At 42.6% G+C, this 23917-nt stretch overlaps 1 protein-coding gene across 1 annotated transcript in view; it reads right to left on the reverse strand.

The window, feature by feature from the left end:
* Window positions 1-23917, reverse strand: part of TENM1 (teneurin transmembrane protein 1) — a 1260898-nt gene that overhangs the window by 1082069 nt on the left and 154912 nt on the right. The window contains exon 5 of the mRNA XM_075435330.1: window positions 935-1094. The gene's annotated coding sequence lies outside the window, so the exon portion shown is untranslated. The remainder of the gene's footprint in view (window positions 1-934; window positions 1095-23917) is intronic.

The raw sequence follows: 23917 nt of genomic DNA on the forward strand, positions 1-23917 counted from the left end.
TACATTTTAAGGCAAAAAAATAGCTGGTCATTCTGGGAATATGAAAGTGGCACAGCTTTTTTTATTTTGACATAACTATTGTGCTATAAAACAGAATAACAGCTCTAAGTTAAATAATGAAGGTCCTTTGAAGGGTCCACATCTTTTGCTTTTCTTCTGAAAAAAATTTTAAGAATTTTAAATCATATACCCGACTATTAATTAGAAACTGAAAATCGGCCTCAGGGAGTCAAAACTTCCAGGATCACTATTTCATTAATTTTGATTTGTTTCTAGCAAATGGATCTCTAGGAAAAATTTTGACTTGCTGCCATGACATTCCATACCAGCCATTTACTCTCCAAATCAGTATGTCACAAGGCAGAGTTATGCCATATTCTTTTTTCCCTTTACCCACGCAGCTCAGGAGTCACCAGAGGTTGTTTCTCCCCTTTCATCAAAACTGTAAAGATTCAATTTGGTGACCTAAACAGAAAAATGAACGTATTCCAGAACAACGACTTAGTCACTCTCACGTATTAATTCCTCCAACAGGAAGCTTATTCCAATGCCAAATGCAAATCTGAGTTTTATTCACCGCTGGACAAACCCAGTGCAATGTGTCTTTCCAGCCTGAAATCCAACCTCCTTTAGTGGATTATCATCACTACGTATTACTTGTTGCTTTGAGACGCCTTGGTTATTAAACGGCCCACAGCTCCTGCTGTGGCAACTGTTAGAGCAGGGATCCCTCACGCACGCAGACCTTACTGTCTAGGAGATAAGATTATCTTCCTATTTATGAAAATGTGAATAATTCTGAATATAATTATCCTAATAAACAAAGACTATAAAATATTAAAATATCAGAAATTTTCAGGTGTGAGGCACTATTGTGGAAGTTATTACAGCTGCAACTTGGTATGAATACTGCTTTTGGAAATAACACACTTACTTCATTTGATTCTGTGCTGGGAAAAATGAGGAGCTCCCACAGTCCAAAAACATTTATTTGTTTGTGTCCTTCAGCCATCTGAGCTTTGGGGATACATGTTGAAGACCTGAGGTCAATATTAAATATCGTCTAGGTCAACTGTACAAGTCCAACATTGTGCCTGAAAAGAGAAAACAAACAAATGTTTTCCTTCTAGCAGCCTCTGGGCTTTTATTTTTATTCCCTTTTCTAAGGGAGCAAGATTAAGCAGATTTTATTTATTAAGTTTTTAAATTAAATATTTGTGGAGCAAAATATTATTTAACATCGATTTCATAATAATTCTTTTGAGATTATGCATTAGAAAAGAAACATTATCCACATTTATGCTTTAACCAGAGTTCTGTTGCTGATGCTTCCTCTAAACAAATGCATATTTTGGCTGTAGTTTTCTATATTCTTACTTTTGTCTGGCACTGTGCTGTGGAGCAAATAGATTGCGAGATGCAGCAATACACATAACCTTTAGCTTAGCTGTTATCGCAAGGAAAACAGTTACTGTTGCTATGGTGGTTTGGTCAAACTGTCAGCCCATATCAACATTGTTAAAATTCACACTTGATAAAAAGATACCTTAAAAAAAAAAAGAGGGGGGAAAAGTAAAGCAAAATGCTCTACAGAAAGCAATCCAATTCTCACCTAATCTCTTTTAAAAATCTGTTGTGCTAATGCTAGCCTATATGCCCATCATTGAAATCATATAAGACTTCAAGTAAGGGTAAAGATAAGTGGAAAATAATGAAAACCAGAACATCTGTGTGTATCTTCTCTGATTACAGTGATGTTTATATTTTTATTTGCAAACCACCCAAAGGTATTTTCAAGGTCAGGAAGATACTGTCTGAAAAAATAATTTTTTAAAAAAAGAGATGATTTTCAAGTACATCTAAATTGCATTAAATCTCCATGCTATACGCTCTACAACCTGAGACTGATCCCATATGAGTCTATTATTTCTCAGCGTCTTGTTAGTCCTGCTTTGCACATAACCTTGTGAACTACTCATCTTTCCGAATAACTACGTTCAGCCCTAAAGGCGTACTGTCAACTTCTATGATTAGACTTGGAAATTTAAATTAAACTTTGTCTCGGGCACAGCTGTACACAGCAAGTGTTTAAAAGTATTCCTGCAAGGTAAATTTTTAGACAGTTCAACATTCTAAACAGTGAAATACGTGAGCCAAACCAAAATGAAACAGATCCCATAACAAACCCACTCACCTGAGCTCAGATACAAGCACAAAGTTCTTTTCATTCACAGATTTCACAGCAGTGGCGATGCCACCCCCCGCGAGGGCCAAAGAGCATTATATAAGGAACAAGGCTCCCATTAAGCATAAACACACTACAGACCACTAATACATACTGACAAGGTGCTTTTTGCTGCTCTCTTTCTTCCCCTGTCTGTTTTTCACAGAACCACTCAAAGCCAAACTCTGGTTGCTCGTCTCTGCTATAAGGATAGTGAAGGCACAGCACTGGGATCTGTCCTCCCCACAAACCCCTTCTGGTGCCCACCAGCTCCCCATGTTTTCGTCACATATTGTCTTTGCTTTTATGGTCCATGGTCTATAAAAAAACCTCAGCAGCCCTGATCCTGTTTGCTTGGAAACTCCGGAACCTCCCAGGTGCCATTTTGCACTTGTACCCATGAAGCTAATTACAGCAATTCACTGGGGGTATTTATCCTGCAGGTGTTATCCATCACCACCTCTACGAAACTGGGCCCTCACCATCTGAGACAGACTGCTTGCTGAAGGCAGACACTGGTGCTGCATTGGTAAATAGGACAAGAAACTTCTCTGCTTGGCAGAACTCTAAAAGATGAGAAACCGGTATGTTCATCTTCAGCGCTAGTCTTGTTTAACACCCAGCTAAACGCTGCTCACAAGGGACCCAGATCGTAATGACACCATGCAGTCCAGAGACCTCTGTAACGAACGTCATCAGCTTCTTGGTCTTCATCACGGTCCAAGTCTCCAGAGCACTTCTTTGTACTCACAAGTAATGTACTGACACGCTCTGCTCATCCAGCTACATCCGCAGCAAGGCACAGGAGGTTGCTAGAGGAGTCTATTTTCCCAAATATTCATTTGCTCTGCTGTCTTCAGGAAATAGGATGCCTGTTTCAGCCCTTCCAGGTATAATGGAGCCAATATTTTATCTGCTGGCTTCATGTGAAAGGGTGAGAAAGGTTGTTTTATTCCATCCTGAGGATAAGGCACAGAAACCGTGCATGCAGACCACTGATTTGTACCTATTGCTGCAGACAAACAAGTACACGTGTAAACAAAAGCAGGCTTATTTAAAAATGGTGACAAACTATGTTCTTTCTGGCATTTTAAGACAATCCTCTCTCATTTTACATAACTAAAACTAGTAGTTTCTTTTAACGCTTTCCTAAAAATTCATCCCAAAACAGTGGCTTAGGTGCAGGTGGATCCCACATCAGAAGTGACAGCTATTGCTTTGCCTCCGCACATTACTGCAACCCAGACATCCAGCTCATAGGTGAATATAGGTTAACACATACCCCAGCAGGACTGAAACGCAAAAATGAGGCGATTATTAGAGAGTGGTGGAAAGCTACAGAGTACCACCTTGTCCTGGTAATGCATACACGCTGCTCAAGTACTCAGCATTTTGCTAGAGTCGTTCTCGGCTCCATCCTAAGGCTTCAGATTTTATCTTGGACAGGTCTCAATCTTGATTACTACAGCACGTAAATTGGCACTTGCACGTTTTGGAAAGCTAAGAGAAAAGCGGGATGCTGACAGTTAAAGATGTTTATAGTTTTTGAAGAAGTGAGGGGTGGGTCATAATAGGTTCTCTGGAAGCAATAACAGCACAGTATATTCAAGCATAAATAGAATAATCACTTATATCAGCAGGGTAGGCAAGGCTGCCATTTGCTCTGACATTAATGTGTTTATTGAGTCAGTGTTCCTGAACTCAGTATACTAATTTGTTTTTTATAGTGATTAGACCCCACTGGGAGAGAAGAAGAGAGAAGGTGTGAGACTGACCACCTATCTGATGAGCAGCATTCCCACCAATTCATTACAAGGCAGTTTGCAAATACATTCTTCCCTCTCTCACACAGTGTCAGTGCCACTTAACAACTCCGGAAAATCGAATGCAAAAGAAGAAATGCATCAGAGACGTGAAAGGAAGAAAGTCCAAGCAAATACCTATTTATAATGCTGTTGTAGATTGTGCTCAGACATATCCGTCAGGCAAAAGGATATGAACAAGCTTTTTGTTCTCAGTTCTCTCTTTCTCTCTGATATAAACTTGAGGCTCTACAGGAAAACAGAAAGCTACTTCAGCTCTCATCAAATCTCAAAACAATTTTCAGCTGGAAGAGAACTGTGTGTTGTGGAATACAACATAATAAAACGCAGGCAGGACATGTTTCTCAGCTTAAACTATCGCTCTAAGCCTGCCTGAGCTTTCTGTTAGACCTGCCAAACTGAGCTCTGCAAGTTTCCCTCCCAGCTTTTGCCAGTGCAGTGAACTCCCCTGGCAGGTAACTAGGTGTGTACGTCGGGAGGCAATCGGGCGGGGGGCGGAGGTGTCTGAGCACACTGCTATCCTTTGTGCACAGCCAGGAGCCAGCCAGGAATACTGCTGCAGCAAGAGGAGGGCAATAAATCAGGAAAAGACAACAATGTAAGAAATGGAAACATAAGAACAATTATCCTTCTGGGGCATTACATATTCAAACATGGAGGAGAAATGGCAAAAACTAAGTCAGCGCTAGTGTGTCAAGGTATTAAAATTACTTCAGGTATCAGGGGATGAAGAGCAGAGAGGGGCACGAAGTTGGAGGGAAAAGCAGCTGAATCACAAGGGTAATTGTAGGCCCAGGGCGGATGGGGATGAGCTCTGAGCTGTCTGAACAGCACCGTACCATACACAGGTACAGTTACTGAAGAATGAAATGTTATTCATAAAAAACAGTTGGAGAACAAGGTGAATGGCCACCCCTGAACTTATTCAGGATCTTCTTCCAACTCTGTCTGAACATGTCGATTTTTAGGGGGGTTATTTACTGTAAACAAACAATAAACTTCTTCACAAGACATAGGCTAGGTGACTACGAGCTCCACTTTTTGCCGAGCTGGAAAATCAGTGCCATGGCTGTGTCAGGACTCTACAAATGGCTCTGCTCTCCCCGACGCGCCGCAGCAGGATGCAAGCAAGCTCTGCTCCTCCTTTAACTCCGCAGGGCATGAACTTGCTGTGGTCCAAAGCTGTGCGACTGCCCTGTGCCAGCCCCCAGGCAGGCTGCGCAGCTCCGGCGTGGTGCCATACTGACCAGAGCACCAGCTCGGGAGCAGGGCTGGCACAAGCTGGAGGCTACGAGCACCGCGCAGCACAGACCATCCCCAGCTCCTCTTGCTCACTGCATGCGTTGTTCTGGTTTTCACAGCCGGGGACACGCTCCAACCGCAGGAAAAGCGGCTGCGAGGCACCTTGCGGCACCGCGTCCCCCACCGGCATGGCAGCCGGCTGCGGTGAGCAGCAGGCAGCGACTGCCGCGGAGATCTTCAAGACAATTTTGACAAGATTTTGTCCTAAAACAGAACAGCTTATTTACTTCAACAACAGATGCTTTCTAGGCTATCCCCGAAAGCAAAGAAGTCATTAAACACACAGCCAACCCCTCAGTCCAAGGGCTGCTAACTGGTGGTGGCAGCACTGAGTTTTCTGTTTCCCTCCCACACTATTGCTTGTCATCACCACCCGTAGCTTTCCTTCTTGCCCACTTTTACCAGGAAATGTCAGCCCCATTCCATACAGTGTTAAAATGCAATCATTTCCATACAGGTTGACAAATCAAACCGACACAGACTGCAAGGGAAAATTTCACTCCCTCTGCAGTAACACGCGTGGGCTCACAGCCCCTCGAACCTCCTGCGTCTGTGACTAATCCACGCAGGGGCCCTTCTTCAGCTGAGAGCTGAAGTGCCAAGGGCTTCAGCAACACGTAACGGCAAATGTTAGATTGCAACAACTTGTTCAAGTTGGAAGAGCTTCTATCGATTCATGCGTAACATTTAAAAGAAAAGCCCTACTCGACGTCACCTGGCAGAGGATCAGCAGCGGCCAAGGCGCAGATGCAGACTAAGCCCACACACGGGAGAGGAACCTACCTGTCAGTTATGGCGACTTACGGATTTAGCTAACAGACTATGAAAGGCGTCGTGGACATAAGCATTTCTAAATTTGGGAAGACACACATCTTTTGCTTCTTGTTTTGCTCATGATGCAGAAGACAGAAAAATCGCGATGTAAATGTAACACAGCCCATGCAACCCAGCATTTGGCTCGTCATGTCTATAAAGGCAATTTTTGCTAGATGCTTTTTACAGACACTAGGTCCAAAGGGTGAAAACTGAAGCAGAACTAAAGAACTGTTAACTAAGAGGGAATTTATCCACTGACTAACTTCTAAAGAGACAGCGACATTGTGAATTTTCCATCACATGGAGTATTTAAATGAATACCAGTATTTTTGTAAAGGATGTTTTTCCATTGCATGACGCTTATTTTGGTGTGGCTTCAAGAACACCGTACTTGGTAGGACAGCCCTACATGAAACCATACCCCTCAGATAGAACCGTACCCCTTCTACTGTGTAGCAGAATCAGACCAGATCATAAAGCAAAGATCATAAGCCTTCAGTTTTTAAAGCATATGTCCCAAAAATGTAAAGTGAGAGAATTTGGGGTGACACGTAAACCCTTTTATCCAGAATAACTTCTCTGTCTCAACCTCTCATCTGACAGGACTAGTCGGAGTGCTTTGATTTTATTAAATCAGGATAGCAAGGGCCAGGAGAGACTCTGAATGAATTCTTAAGGCTGCTTCTGGTCAACACGCAAAGCAGATTTCAAGGAGACCTTCTGCTCAACCCTCCACAGCAGGAAGCTGAGATATGAGGTAGATACGTGCACAGACGGAAAAGAAAGTAGAAAGATTCCTACCACTCAGCCTTCCCCAGACTTCGACCTTCCTTCACACTTGCAAAAACAAAGAAGATAACCAGTGCAACCACCAGCTAGACCGAAAGTCCCGTAAGTAAAACTTGTGCATGGGAGATATCAAGCCTTCGCTAGACCTGGGCCTCTGTTTCTCTTCTGGTTTCTCAGCCACGGCGATGTGCAGCTGCATCTGTCATGAGGCATTACATTCTGTCAGCGATGTAATGCAATAACAGCTACAACTGGTTCTGGCACGTAAGAAAATGACAAATCAGTCTAGAGAATTTGAAGAGACAGTTTTCTGGAGGAACGCAGGTGCAGAAGCTGGGCTTTAACGAAAGTTCTTTCAAACGCAGGAAGTAAACAATAAAAAAGGCCATTTTACCCTAAGTAGATTTTGGAAAATAGGTTTTCTATCCAAATGTTTTGCTACAGCTGCAAGTCGCAGATTCAAAAACTGACAAACAAGATTTCTTTCAAACTCCAACACGAAGTGAATGGCAGACAGTGAAAGAGACTGAGAATTTCATACCCATTAGGATCCCACAACTTCATTTTAGTTAGCAATCAAGTGCAGACTATGAGAAATTGTCCACTCTGTACATCCCACTGAATCTTTTGCTCAAAGTCCAACCATTTCATGTGTTTGGAGTTGCATCCGCACCTAGAAATAAGCAGTTAACAAAGACCTTAGAGAGACTGCAAACATTTTAGCACGGACGCTACTCTACCTTTATACAGTCCTGATAAGAAAGGGCAATTCCCTTTGTTATCAGTCTATTATATTCTGTCTTCAGTGTCCTCTCTTGCTGGTATGAAAGGTTCTTGGTGCAGCAGTACAGGTACTAAATGATCCCACATACCCATTACCAAGGTTAAGAGATGTTTTCACCAGATCACACACCTTTTTCACTTCACTTTCTGTCTACAGCCATCCAACACATTGCCTCTTCCGACAAAATAATGGTTAAAAACAAAATGGTTAAAAACAAAGAGGAGGTTCTTGATGTTTTACCGTCATCCCACAGGCCACAGACTGAAAACTCCTCCTCACCCGACTCCCTGAAGCATCACACAGCCTCCTGCCTAATGCCACAATATATTCTTCAACAGTCTAGTCAAAGCTTCCCGGCCTGAAACTCGGGCTATGGGATCCTTCCAACGTACGAGTGACAGGAGCAGCCCCTCAGCTACGGCAGTGGAGAGGGGGGAGAAGGTTCTTCTCCTTTCATGCATGGGGTGGCCTTTGAGAGTCTCCCTTCCATCTGCACGCCTTCCACTGATACCAGTGGGAGTTAAGCATCAGGAGCAGGAAAATACAGAAATGTCAATGCTAAGATGAAAATTAAGAGCAAAATACTATTTTTCACGTTAAAAAATAAAAAAATAAAAAACAAAAAACCCCACAACCAAACAAGAACTGGCAGCAAAAGGTGCGTGCTGACTCCACCCCAGATACTTTAATGTATGATTTTTGTCTCTCCATGCAGACTAGTTCACTGATGTTTTGCCAGTATCAGAGATAATCTTTTGAAATCAAATTGTATGTGTACAATATGAATTATGCTTTTGGCTTACACTGAAGCAAAACTGCACATTTCACACTTTTTTTTTTTTTAAAGGAGAAGGAGAGAGAAAGAAAAAAAGTACAAAATTACACGTCAAAACCAACTTATCAGAGATGCAGGTAACTCCAGACATGAGGGACAACTTAACTGCAAGGGAGGATATGTATTATCAGATACATACATAACAGATTTTTTCTTCAAAAGTTACTACTGGCATGAAACTATTTTAGTATTTTCACAGGAATGTAATGTTGCTTGGAAATAACCTACCAGCACAGCACACTTACAGCTAACACAGGTGACCCACAAGCTTCTTCCAGTGACACATGGTTCAAACGTTCTCATGGTGTTTCCCCTGCAGGTAAGGCACTCAGCCCAGGAAACACAAGGATTTAGAAGTGGCAAGTAGGGCCCTGTTATCTAAGATGACTGAAATATGTTATTTACATTCAAGACTGAACATCAGTTATCACCCAAATTTGAAACCAAACTCCAGTTTTGGTTCTTTATTTCTCTCTGTAAAGCATCTTAGATAGTGCCTGAGAAACTGGAGCCTCAGTCACTGTTTCTAAAGTTTTCTGAACATGAAAAATACTACGACAAATAATAAGCGATCCACTGGCCTAACAAGGATTTATTTTTCCACTAGCTGGCACATCAATTTAATTAAGGAAGACACCAAACCAATTAATAAGCCCTACTAATAAGACCCACTATCTATTAGCATATGAAGCTAAAGCAATTTCTCCCTGTGCCTATTTATGAGAGCAGTTATTCACTTGCCAACCATTAACACAGTAACAGCACTAAAAAATACCATTGTTTGAGGACTAAGTGGATGGGAAACTGCTGTGTGGTTTATGTTACATCATTTTAAAAAATGTATATCCAGTGAGAATAATAAGCAAAGGAGAAATTCCTGCAAAAAAAGAGCAAAAAAATAAATGTGTCCCCATGTTTGCCAAAGCCGCTTGAGTCAGCCACGTCCACGTACCCTTAGCTAAACTTTCCAGCACCTTGGTGGCCCTGCAGACCGTAAGAGATCCATAAGCTGTCAGGGCCAGAGCAGTAACAGGCACTGTTCAAACTAAGGTCACACTTAAGCCAGCGAAGTTTTCTCACTGAGCTCACAAAATCCTAGTAAATTAGAAAGAGTTAATTAGCAAGTCCCCCCTTTAAGCAGCAGAGCAGCAGCACCAACTCCAGCTTCACCTGACCGGGACACTTCCCGCAGCGATGAGCCAAGTGAAGATCATCGCCAAGCGCATTTCAAATCCACCCGAGCGATATAATTTTGCAAACCTCCTTGAAGCAAAGGATCATTATTCAGGAAACATTCTCTCCCAAGTAGCAGACACAATTCCATTTATCATCTCCTGTTAATTGCTGTCTCCAACCGTCTCGTTCCACTAAGACAAGCAAAAGGAAGTTTTCTGGGATAAGGCCCACCACCATGAGGAAACAGATTCAATTAGACCATTAATTTTTTGCCCTTATTTACAGCCATTTGTGCTTTTTATTCTCACTAAATCTGACCTCAGGGCAGGAATATACATTTACGTCTAGAGGAAGCTGCTGTAGGACGCTCCCAAATTCGTCCCAGTTGCTCAGATGAGAGAGAGATGGGTCTGAACAAAAATGCAGAGAGGGAGGAAGCATCAGAAACAAAACCTCATGAGTGGAATGGAAAGGGATTTCTCCCGGCATTGTAACTGTATATACCTAATGTATGCTGCTTATGCTAGGCTAGTAAAAAGTAATGGAAAACCTTTAAAATAATGAAAAAAATTGGTGTTTCCAGAGGTTTCTGGGCCCCTCAATGAATTTTATCCCCATTTAATCCACAATAAAAATACTGCAAGATCTGTGCCATTCCTTGGGAACTCCTGAATTAGCCAACAGTAAAGCAAGGGGTGTATAAATCAGTCTACCCGTGATGTACAAATGAAGAAGCAACCTAGTTGTGAAATTTATTACAAGATTAAAAACACCTCCTGAACTCAGCTCTTTTGTCAGCTCCCTATTCGGCACTGATTCACTCCACCCAAGTGAATACCAGCTGTATTTTTTGGGGACCCTCATAGAGGGGTTTGACTCTAATGCTAGTTCAGCATTACACCTTGGTATGCAGGTGTACGTATTCTGCATTTGCTTGAATGCCCTTGCTTGGCATAACTAAATCTGTTTATTTCAAATGACTCCAAACACACTTCTCCCCTCTGGTTCTGGCTATCTCTGTGCTGCTCTGTCGAAGAACAGGTGAAATTTCAGGAGATTTCGTACACCATAACACATCAAAGCTGAACATGGAGTTTGGTGAGCTCACTGTTAATGGGATCTTTCCTTGGCAGGGGAGAAAGAGAGGAGGAGCCAGCAAAAATGAAGAGGTTAATCTTATTTTTGGCCAAGCAGGTATTAATGGTAAGTATGAAAAAAGTCAGCACCCCACAGTGATGTGAAAATCACACATCAGCAAATGACTTCTGAATAACATAAAAATAAAAACTCATGGAGGTTTTGTTGAGTAGGGTTTGGGTTTTGTTGTTTTAATCTAGATCACTTCAATGGTCCTGCAATATCTTGCAATGATGAAACAGGTGGGGTTACATCTGCAGCAAGGGGTTGGAATGAAGGGGAAAGAGCAGAAACTTCATAACTTACCTGTGAGAAAAGTGACTATAGTTAAGGAAGCATTTACAACAAAAATCTTCACTTATCACACAAAGTATCTGTAATTCATGAAAAGCCTAAGTTTGTTTAAACACAGTTTTCAAATTCTAAGTAGAAAATGGTAATGGAGCAGAGATGCAATGACAGCTTGGCCACCAAAAAATTTCACACTTCTCAGTAAAAAATCTACCATTTTCAAAAACATGGAGCTTAAAACCACTTTGTGCCTCTTGCTGTACAAATATCTACCAACCTGCTGTTGGTAAACATGAACATGCCCTCGCATATCAGAAACCAATGAAATTTTCCAGAAGTGATTAATCACAGCAAACAGAATCTCTCTTGCTTTTGTGCTAAACAATCATTTAGGTTTTTAATCTAGAATTTGATGCTTAAGGCAATATGAATTTTATTGCTAAACTCCAGCTTTAGCACATACTGACTTCTATAGCAGATGTGGTATTGTATCTCCCAGTTGCCCCTCAGGATATCCACGTGACGTTAAGCTGCCTGAACACCAGTAATTAAATGTGAGCTGCTGTGGAGGAACATCACAGGATACAGAGAAAGGGCAAAAATGAGGCGGTCCAAGGAAATAACTGAGAGGTGAAGGGTGGGAGGAAGTCACACGTCAGATGGGAAGTGAACTCCGCATATTTTCCAGGCTGTAATCCAGAGGAAATGGTACCTTAAAAATCAAAGATGCTAGAAAATGAAGGAAAGAGGAAGAGGAAGGCCACAGGTTAGTGAAGGTGAGGCAGGAGCAGGCAAGAGGTTATCGCAGAGTCCCACCCAGACAGGCTGTGAACATCAGGGCTGCCACCTGAACTTGCAACTATGATGGACTGGAAGAGGCTTGTGAAAAAACTCAAACCATGTATGTGACACAGGAAAACATTTTTGACAACAAGAAAAAAAATAACCTAATTCTAACATTTCTTATTATATTTCTTCTTTCTGCTCGTAACGAAATTAATTGCTACAGAATCACACACAGCCAGGCACAAAGTTCAGGGATAATATTAACTTCTTTCTGGAAAAAGAAAGAAAAAGAAAAACTGTTGGCAACTGCCAGGTAACTTATTGAATCACCTGCAATGGTCGTCTCATGTTTTGCCAAGGATGAAATATTCAGGCAATGTAATTTCCAAAGCTGGAGAAAAGGAAACCCAGCAAACAAACAAACAGCTACAAAAAACGTGGACAACATCCTATCCTGGAAAAGACTCACTAATGGATCTCAAACTAATTTGTGTCATCATTCAGCTGGTACTTTAATCATCAAGGACATCATTCCTCCCAGTGTCCTGAATTCCACAAATCAAAACTAGTTTTAATTAGAACAGTTTCCCAGCAATCCCTTGTGCACATAGCTGTGACTTCAAGTAAAAAAAAATAGAATAAAAGCATACTTCTGGCCCAGCAGCGGCACAAATACAAGACACATTTTGTGAAAAACTTCATTTTCCTCATTTCTCTTGTTACCTTTTCTGTCATTTTTTTTATTAGAGACTCCACCACTACTGATCTCCTCAAGGCAAAGCTTAGGTGAATGTGATCCTGAGCTTGCAGCACCTGATGCAAGCAGAAAAGCGCTTTCTAAAATAGCTCCTGCAGACAGCGAGCAGCAGCAGCAACCAGGAGGCAGCTGGGGGGAAAACCTCATCGCTCTCCACTGCTGCCTGCAAGGAGGTTGTAGAATGGTGGGTGTTGGGTCTCTTCTCCCAAGTAACAAGTGATAAGACACAAGGAAACGGCCTCAAATTGTGCCAGGGGAGTTTTAGAATGGATATTAGGAAAAATTTCTTCATCAAAAGGTTTGTCAAGCACTGGGAACAGGCTGCCCAGGGAAGTGGTTGAGGCACCATCCCTCAAGGCATTTAGAAGATGTGTAGATGTGGTGCTTAGGGACACGGTTTAGTGGTGGAGCTGGCAGTGTCAGCTTAACAGTTGGACTCAATGATCTTAAGGGTCTTTTCCAGCCTAAATGTTTCCATGACTCTATGTATTAGCAACAGCCAGCTGCTAGGAACCTTGCTAATACCAGTCTCCCTCAAAAGAACGAACCAGGAACCTTCCGAGTCGTGTTTCCCTGTTTTGCAGGATCACAGTGGCACACTCTCTCTAAAGGGGAGGGTGACCAGGCCGGCTCTGCCAGACCAAGGTGACTATCAGGCTTTCAGAGCTCCTGCAGAGCTGTCACAACTCCCGCCACCTCCGCCAGCCGCCCCACTGCCAGCCCTTCACGCTGCTTTGGGTCTCTCCACCCCAACCTTTTGGTGCACCTCAGCCAAGAAGGTGCCTCCGCTGCCACCTCCCGCTCCCCACAGAATGGCAGGATGGCGCTGACAGTGTTCGCAATTCCTACATCAGTACGTATTTAAGAAAACCAAAAAGACTCAACTGCCTTCTGTGAAACCTCCTGTTTCTCTGGGAGGTGAAAGCGTTCACGCTGTTTGCATGGAGCTGTACACCCACTGCTACTTCTCTGGTTCTCCTTACTGCCAAAATCCCTGTTCCTAAGGTAAATGAAATTAAAGAGCTCAGTGGTGCAAATATTAATCTTCTATACTAAAATATTTTGATACCAACCAAAACGCTGTCAGATTCCTAAAGCAGCTTAGAAAACGTAACTGAATCCTTAATTCCTCTCCCCATTCCCCCCGATCCCTCACAGTTTTCACCAGGCCGTTCACGCTGAACGCTGTGGTAACACGGAGAGGTCCCTACAAATACGCTGGGTTTCCAGAGCTACAGGACTTTCGCTGTGCTTGCCCTCTTCACCCCAGGGGAAACAGCAGCGGACCGTATCATACAAAAACTGTGCAGATTTTTTATTTTCTTTTCCCTTAGGTAAAGCACGCTCGTTCACAGCACCTGTGCTGGCTTGCCTAAGCTTGGCCTCACGCTGACTGTCAAATCTCCAGGCTGCAAGGAATACATGTAACAGGTAAACAAGTCACGCAAGGTCACAAAGCCCAAAAGGGATTAGAAATCAAAACCTCAGGTCAGTGCCTCAGGGGGCTGTTGAAATCAGGAGTGCTTCATCTATTACACCAACAGAAGATTTGTTGCAGAAATACTTACGTTTCTAGAAAAAAATACTTCTGTTGAGTCTTTAATCTGCATTTCTGTCACCCCATACCAGACAAATGTGTAATTTTAAAATATAACGTATCATATAAGTTAATCTCTGCTCTATTTCTCCTCTTGCCAGCATAATAAATGCCCGCATAATACTATTTGCTTGAAGAAAGTTACTCCCGATATATACCAGTGTAAGAAAGAGGAAAATCACCCTAAATTATTTAGTCAGAAATGAAAAACGGGGGATCTGGAGCTTTTAAATCTGGGATTTGCATCTAGCGTACAGAAAAATGAATGTATGCACGCATTTACACAAGAGCAGCATTAGAAATTCGATGTGACCCACGTTCCTATCAGTGTCACTCAGCAGGTCCTTCTGCAGACAGAGGGAAGGCTGGGAAAGCTATGAATGTGAGCCAAAGTATTACAAAATCGGTACAATTGGTCTTTTCCTCCTCTAGAATTCCAAAGTTGGGGTTTTTTTCTGAAAGGGATCAATTCTCTAATAAACTGAATTATGCACATCTCATTTACTGGAAGAAAACACGAGAAGAGTAGTTTACGGGAAGGGAAACTTATAAGAAAGGCTAAATTGGATCTCAAATAGCTGTTGTAACTAAGTATTCTTTCTTTGGTTTTGACATTTTTTCACTTGTCTCTTGAAGAGTACATTACACAGGAGGAACTGCTGATGAATTTTTGACAGCATGTCTGGTTTCTGGGGTTTTTTAACAGGCACCTTGTAACATTGTCTGCAAACTTTATATCATAATTGCATGATAGCTCAAATATTGCAGGAATCATGTGCAAAATTAGCCTTCTTTCACGTACAATCTGAAACATTTTCTGGTTGTCAATATGGAACTGCTCAACAGAGGTGTTTTTGTCAGCAGAGTTGTTGAGAATAAAACAGTAGGTTTCACCAGATTGTATAAACTCTGGAAGGGCTAAGTCCAACTCTGACATGGGCCCACTCCAAGCACTTTTTGTGGGATTTTGTAAACTACACATAAAATCTTGGACACTCCATCAAGCCTCAGCACCCATTCACAGGGCTGTAAGAGTGTAAAGACTGTACTAGAGCTGATGAAAACAGGGGCGAAATTTTTTCAAATGTTTTAAAAAAAAAATATCTCTTTTGGTAATTTTTAGAAAAATAAAAATCCAAACTAATGCAAAGATCACCCAGTTCTGCTCCATGGGGACTGGGATGTAAACAAGAGGTAGTGTCACTGGCCAGGGAACGACCAAACACCACGCTAACGGGGATCAGCATCCTCAGATCCTCCTTCCCGTGGTTTGTAACCAAGTAGGTTCTGACCTTAGGTTCAAACTCCCAACAATTGCTTCCCTGGGAGGGTTTGTGTGTTTCTGCTCAAGGCAGGATGGGGGACTATCCATTATGAATGTGCTGGTAAGCTCTGGAAGGGATAAAAACAACGGAGATACTGGGAACCATCTGGAGACAACAATGAGTTCAAACAAAGCCTGTAGCAATTTGTTTCATATCGTACATTGACAGAATATGGAGTTTAATAATTCTTATGGAATTACGACTCACGGAGATGCTGCAGAATAAGCTGCGGCGTGAACAGATGAGAGCACCTACACATCATCTCCAGGTGCACACTGTTACCTCAGCCCACCCTGGGGTAAACGTGACATAGGTGATCTATCTTTCCTAGAGCGATCATTTTAGTGCTCTTCATTTACTTTGCACTCACGAAGAGGGAAAAGCCTGCACGCAAACAGCTGCGAGGAGTTCTCACAAATTCACACCCTACCTTTTCCTGCAGTAACGTAATCATCTGTCCCTGTACCTGAAAGTAACGCAGACATATGGTCAAATTTTACTAATGGGATCATGACAGGTGTCATTTTAATTTGGAATTACGGGAGCGAGTTCTTCATCAGTTTTTTGCTAATCACATTTGCAAATTGTTAGCATTCGCAAGGCTTAAAGACAAGCCTAGGCACACCTCGCTTGGGGAATATCTGCGTGGCTCCATGGCGGGCAGCACGCTGTGCTTCCGTGTGTGCCACTCCTGTGCCTTTTCCTATACACACACTGTCAATACTACACCTTACAAAAAGAGGCCAAAGCATTTTTAATGGCAAAGTTAAAGTGGTTTCCACCACACAGACATGGCACTAGGGCTATGCAGAGGCTAGGAGCTGGCACAGAAAATATTCTGAAAGATCTGTTGGGATTTGTTTGCTTCCTAAACCTGACAGCCTATGCTGCTGGTAAGCTTCTGAAAGGCTTTTTCCCCGCAATAGCGTGGCCCTTTAAAGTGGCTGGTAAAATGCTTGGGCGCAGAATGCATGAAGGGCATACATTAACGTACATTGATTTCTTGTATTTTTAAATGTAAATGTGGTCTGCTCCGCATCTGATAGAGTTATGCCAGCAGCAGTTACTAAACGTGATTGACATTCAATTCTCTGTTCTGAGGCCTCACAATACTTCTGATTCTGCAGTTTTATTGGGATAATATTTATCATGCAAACAGGAAACTACTCCAAAACACAGTAAGTTCTGTTTCTCAGACCTGGGGATTTCAGACGTCATTTCCCCAGGCACTAAAGTCTTCAACAGAGGGTGATGGTGGTCCCTGGCAGCTGCGGTACAGCACTGATAGCCTGCGCACGCGTGTGCATGTCTCCAGCTCCACTTTCTCCTGAAAGTGGCAATTCAAATTCAGCTCGGCAGCACTCCCACCCCATCAACCAGCCCTCTTCTCCTCTGAGAAGAGTGTAGCAGCCCACAGTATGTTTCCTGAAAACATCTTAAGTGAACTGCTGGCAGTAGATATAACATAGGCTGGGAACCTCACCCTTTGCATACGTGTACCCAGTGCTTGTACTTTCACCAGTTTTCTTTCCAGCCAGGAAACGGATGGTTTTACGCTACCTGGCTTCTGGAGCCCTCTTGTGCTAACTTCTGCCCTGTGACAAGCGCACAGTGCCTGGCTGCTGTGGCTGCCACACAGCTGGGCGGCCGCAAGCCTTGTCCTCGCTGCCCGAGCCCTTGCCGTAGTCCCCTGGAACAGAGATCCCCTGTCTGAAGTCCAAAACAGAAAGACTTCACGTTCATGGTTTAGTTCTAATTTGTTTCATGCAATGGCACCTAACTCTGCAAATACCAGAAATCCAGACGGAAACAGGATCTACTCCTCCCTAACTCTAATTTCTCCCATTTTAGGAACAAGTGGGTTACTGGCAGAAATTTGAACCACACTAACAGTGCCACCTTGCCTCACGCCAGCTGGTGCACTGTTCTGGTCTAGCCTGTGCTCTTGATGACACAGGGGCACTAATACAGTTCATACATTATCTCCTCATGTTAAAAAGCTTCCATCAGAGTGTCCCAGGACTGGCCAGTAATGATCAAGCAGTTAACAGTTCTGCAGCCAACCTGGTTACATCCGGATTCTCATGCACCGTTGATAAATGTGTAAATTTTCCCTCGGTCTGACAGGAGACTGCCCTTTTCATCCCTCCAGGTAACGCACAAACACCACTCTCTCAGTTAATAACACAGTGCTCTTATGACATTCTTTTGAATCCATATAGTTAATTAAGGTATGTATGTATGTCCAAAATCTATACTGATTAAGCCTGGATTACATAGCCCTTTTCTTGCTCAGTCTGAATAACCACGCAAAATACGGATACCCAGACAACGAAAGCTGCTCTGATTCCTGTGTATTTATTTGGCTTGAGATCTGCCATCAAAGAAAAGAGTGTCATTCCTTGAGCACCAGGCCTTAAGTGATAGATTCCAAGTGCATCATTTTTAGAGCCATTAAAGGTTATCAGGCCTATATGGTTGCTAAGATACCATGAATCATGAAGGAAAATATAACATAATGGTAGGCAGACACTGTGATGTTTATCAGAGCATGTTCTCTGCATCTTTCTTAATAGCATCATGATTAGGATCATTTTCAAGAGTTCCCATCTATTTTCCAGCTAGGTGCAAGAATGCAACTGCATTAAGTTGGCAAACATTGTTTATAATTCATATTTTGCCAAGAGTAAATGAATTTGTGGAAGTCAAGATTTGTAATTGCTACAGCAGAATTTATTAATAAGTAAGAGCGTGTGTCTGTTTGCAGGTTTCTTTCCTGGCTATTTAATAGTATCTTCAGACCTGGAATGAAATCATCCTTCATTGATTTCAAGTATATTCTGTGATAACGCAGACTGTGCTTTCAAAGAGTTTTTAAATTAAATTTGTAGCTGAGGTAATTGCTGTTGCAAAATTATGCAACTAAAGTAAAGCTTTATGCTGCAGCTTTCCTGATATTATAATTTAACTGCCTCTTTTCTAAATCATAAAAGTGTGAGATGCCAGATTAGGGTAAAGCATTAGGTTATTACTGAATTATTTCATGGTTTATCTCTGGAGGTAGCCTGTGAGAAGCAAAGGGATGAATCTGTAACGCAGTGAGCAGTGCTCACGCCGTACCCCACAAAGTCCTATCTGGGTTACTCTTCCACTGCTCTAAAATGGTGAAGTCCAAAGATGGGAAAAGGAGTGCAAATCTGCCACTCTCTATGCCTTGCTGCTCCCACAGATTAGACCACATTTAAGGATGCACCAATGGACAGGAAGAGTCAAATAAACTGTTATTAGAAAAACTAATAGGTGCTCCGTAAGTGCCACACAGGAAACCCGCAAAACTTGTGGACATCTCCTGTAATGCACAATATTGAGCCACACATGGCAACACTAGAGAAAGTCTTGGACTATGCCTCACTAGGTTACTAGGTTCTGGAAAGAAGTTTTCTGGCTAGAAAGCAGTATTTCTCCAACAGAAATTCTTCTCAACTGAATTGATTTTACACCACAGCCATTAAAACATCATTCTGAATTATATAGCGTCTCCTTTGTTACAAAAAAAAAAAAAAGTAGGATGTGAAAATTTCAGCTCTTCCCACTTTAAGAAGGGGGAAACAAGGCTGACTTCATGGCAAAGCACTTTAGTTGGTGTGGTATCCATGAACTAAAAGTTACAGCTCACTTGTAGATGTGAGAATCTCACGTGTGTTCAGAAGAGGTCTCACTTTGGAGAGGAGCAGTAGAAGCTGTGTTACTGTAACTTTAGACTATCACAACATTCTATCTGCATGGCACTCTAACAGAGGCACACAACAGAAGCAAGACAAAAGCTAGATAGGTGGATTTCCCTTATCCAAGCTTTCATATAAAGCATCTTCTCATTCTGCACAGGAGAGGCATTTTAATATGCTTTGTTAACTACCTTTCCCAAGACAAACCAAAACACAGCTGAGGTGAGAAAAGCTGGAGACACACAGCAGAAGACATCAAGCAGCCCAGGAGATCAGAGTGACATTATGCGACAACAATTAACCTGCATCTTTTGTGAGATTGTAAACTGGATCTCCCACAAAATGAGACTAGTGACACCTTCCTGGAACTATCCCCTCCACGTTAGTATTTGTTGCATTAGCTTGTAGTTCTGACTCAAAGCAAGGTTCCCTGTCCTTGACAAGAACCACACATGACTGCCTTGCAGTCTAACTCTTTCAAGAACACTGGACATTTAGACATTCATTTAAAAATCCACAGATTGGTAGAAGAGCCTGAGAGACCCACTCACAACAAAGAAAAGGGGCAGTAATATTTCTAATTTTCCTGGCACCTGCAAAGATGAATACACATTGACAACTGAGTACTGTAACTTTTTAAAAGTAAATGAGCCTTGAAGATTATCTGTCAGCTAAAATGTACCCAAGGGCTTGCTTTGCAATGTTTCTTTTTTTAAGAATGTTTCTTTTAACATCATTGTTGCAACCAGCCAAAGAAAAATGTAGAGCCATCATAAAAAATATGAGTAGATACCCAGTTGTTAGAGCTGGTTTAGGAACAATCATAGGAGTGATGGACTGTGCGACCCAGGAGAGGTTCCTTCCAACCCTAATGATTCTCAGAATTGATTTTCTTTTGCAACCCACTTTCAGTTAGTGCTTTAGAAAAAAATAAAAAGGGTTAGATCAATGCTAGCTTCAATGACACAGCCCTTCCAGCTCCTGCAGCATTTTCTCACCGTGGCAATCTCTTTATTTTCTTACTTGTATGAAGACCATTCTCTACTTCTCTATTCCTGGTTGTACACAAAAATAAGGGGTCGGGCTCCTAGTTTGCTGACTCCAGGGTTGAATGCAACATTAATACAAATTAGTCCGCAGATAAAACTCTGAGTAAATTTCTCAGAGAGTGTGTAGTTATTCTGCCCACAGTCCAGGAGAAGTGATCTATGCGTTCATTATCATACTCGCTAAATAGAGGCTCTTCTAGGCAGAAGCTAGAACAGAATTGCACATGTAAGAAATGTGCCTATCTCCTGAAAGCTGCATTCTGTAAATATACTATTGCAGGATATCAGCCCAGTTCCGTACAAACTGGTATTTCCACTGCTGAAATCTGGCAGACTCTGAAGGACAAATTTCCAGCACTTCCTCACTTTCAGTCAGCACTCTGACAGGACGACAGCGTTATACCCCTGCTTCCTTCCCTTTGCAGTTCACTGACATCATAGTCTGGGCCTAAACAAGAAAAGAAAACTAACCCCAAGCTACCCCCCTTCTGCCTTTCTAATGAACTGTGATTTCTGCCTTGCTCTCTATAGCTTCTGACTTTGCTTTTGGTAACCCGTGATACAGCCAACAAAAGGGCGTCAGAAACCATCAGGCTGCATCTATGCTATAACATGTTGTCATGCTGTAAATCAAACCCACAGCCTGAGCCTGCTATTGCTGAAATGTTCATAATTTGCTGAAATGTTCATAATTCATATTCACCACACTCTAAAATACCATCTACTGTCCATCGTCCAAATCCCTGCAGCAGGAAAACTCACTGACCTGGCTGCTGCCCTGCGAGTCTTCGCATCCACGCTGGTGTGCGCCCACCATAAACCAAACTCTCAGCCATCTGCCTCATGGACAACTGACCGTCCCAGGGCCTACTGTGTGAGAGTTTTACTCTACAAGCTCTCCTAACTTGCCGCTCCACTCACCTTCTGAAACCGTCTATTGCTGTATCTGTGGCAAATGCTTCCCCCCTGTCCACTGCCTAAGTATAGCTGGCTATATGGATTGCTGTACTATGGCTGGAGAACAGTAACTGCTGCCTGTAGATGAGGAAAAAAAATGAATCGGATGCTGGGGATATCTCAGTGTCCTGAGTTAAGAAGGTTTGCAATGAGATGTAGAGACTAGCTCTAACTCATCCGGATTGGCATGTGGGGCCACCACAGTGAATACAGAATAGTCCACGGGCATCCCAGGATCTCCCGTTCGAGGCAGCTGCCCATAAATTAATTGCAGAGCAAGAGGCCTAGGTATTTCTCAAGAAGCCAAGCTGGTTGGAGGTATAAAGCAGGCTACTTTAAAAAAAATTTTAAAAACTCAGAACACCAATGGTTTTAGTGCACCACACAGTGGCCTTCTCCAAATTGCCTCTTAGAGCCCTGGGTTAAGCACAGAACAGCCTCCATTTTGTCTCTTTTTTGAAAAGAAAGAATTGCAGGATGGAAAACTAGAAAAGTGCAACACCAAAATGCTCAACAAGGCTGAATGTCCAATATTGAAACGAATAATTTGGAAGATTCGTGACTTTCTACCACGCTGCCTATTTCTCCCGAGGTACAAGGGCGTCAGGCGCACAGGATGCCTGGAAGCCGTGGGAGTTGAAGGGCGCAGAGGGACATGAGCTACCCCAAGCATTCCCACGGCCTGCCAGGACTGTCTCTGACCTGCAGTGTGGTCTGGAGAGCAGGCGGTTTGCTGTGGAAGCTGAATGATATGGAGCAAAGCAGCACTTTCAAGGTGTAGACAGTCAGGACCTCAGGTTGAAGCAGGAACCATTACAAAGTGACGGCACAGATGCACCCGCTTTGATATATTCACCCCTGGGAATGCTGTCCCGCTGCTTCATTCGCCCTAGACACTTTGTACCTCGTTGCAGGCAAGACATAAATTTGAAAATCCGAGCAGCTGGAGGCAGACCTCTCCCTGACGAGCCCTGTGGAAATCTCCCTCAGGCAGAGTTAGTAGCAGGCAGTCTCCTCTAGTATTTGTCATGTATCTTATTTTTCATTTCTCACTTTAACAGTTCTCCATACCAATGAGAACGCAAAAGCAAGCCGTACAGACAAAAACTGGCACGTCTGTACAGTAGCAAGGCTGGCTATGCTTTTTTGGCTGGTTTATATAGCTGTTTATATCAGATGTTAGCACTAACTTTTGCTTTGGCTTTTCACATGTTTTCACGTTTCACCTCTTCAGCTCCAGACAGAAAACCTTAGCCAGGATCTAACCTCCGGCAGGCCGTGGCAGTGGTGACACCCTTTCTGGGCTGCTCAAACAGCCTGTGAGCAGTTGCAGCCCAGGACCTCTCACTCCTTTCTACTATTGCTCTTTTGTGTTGTCCCCATTTAAGTGCTGATGCTGAGATTTAGCACAAGCAAGTTTCCCACACTTGCCTGGTCTAACTCTCCCATCTCCACAGGGTGGCTGATGAATTCCGGCATGCAGTCTACACTATCTTGTATTTGTCTGACACAATTTCATTCACCTGGTGCCAACAGAATCCAATCAGTTGATACTGCAGAACTAAGACTTCCAGTACTTTGCTTTTGGCACGCCATCTTTCCATTCCGCCTTCCAGATTTGTCATCACCAAACATTCAAACCAGTCCAAAGTTACTTGCTCACTGTAGGATATTTACATAATTCATAGTTTTAAGCGCTGTCCTAAATCCAAGAGAAGTCCCCACCTTGTGTGACTTTTCCACCGGGCTGCCTTTCTTATCACACACATCTCCTGTATCTTTATGGCTTCGTGTTTTTTTCTTCTACTTTTCTCTATTAAGCCCCAGGAAGTTTCTCTCTCTTCTTCTCCCACTCTCCCATAATTCCTGCCACTTCTTGGATTTCCATCAGCTCATCCTGTGGGAATACACAATTCAAAGAGGTAGCCTACTCTGTTCTTGGTTTATTTTATTCCAGTCATACTGTTCCTATTGCATTTGCTGTTTTCCAGAGAGGCAATTTCTAGATGACACATGCATGGCAGCAGCACATACCCAAAAAGTATTGGTACTTCACATAACACAGTATTTGGCACGGTCTCATAAAAGTGTGGTGGCCTTGCATGGGAATTGAGGATTAATACCAGCTGGTCTCAGAGATCGTTGTTTTAAGTCTCCTTAGTTTACATAAACCCACTGCCTCACTGACTTTGAAGTCATGTATGAAGATGCGTAAATGGCACATGACAGCCTGCACGTTGTTAGTGTGTTTTTTTGTAACTCCATTAAGAAATTCATTTAATACTTCAAGAATTCCACTATCCCCTTTGATCCCACTTTTCCTTTTCCTGTTGTAGTCTAACCTTCTCCTTGACTGATACCTTGCTTTTTATTCTTCTGAGGAAAGTATATTTATTCCAACACTGGATCTCCAGCACTTTAGCTAACGATCTAAAACATCCCTTCAAATATCAGTTACCTCCTCCAGCAGATTTTCTTCTGTTTCTTCAAGTAGCATGAGACAGTTTCATTTTCCGTTGAAGAAATGCAAGATGTTTCGGACAG

This window comes from Opisthocomus hoazin, chromosome 14 (assembly GCF_030867145.1).
Source record: "Opisthocomus hoazin isolate bOpiHoa1 chromosome 14, bOpiHoa1.hap1, whole genome shotgun sequence".
Classification (NCBI taxonomy): Eukaryota; Metazoa; Chordata; class Aves; order Opisthocomiformes; family Opisthocomidae; genus Opisthocomus; species Opisthocomus hoazin.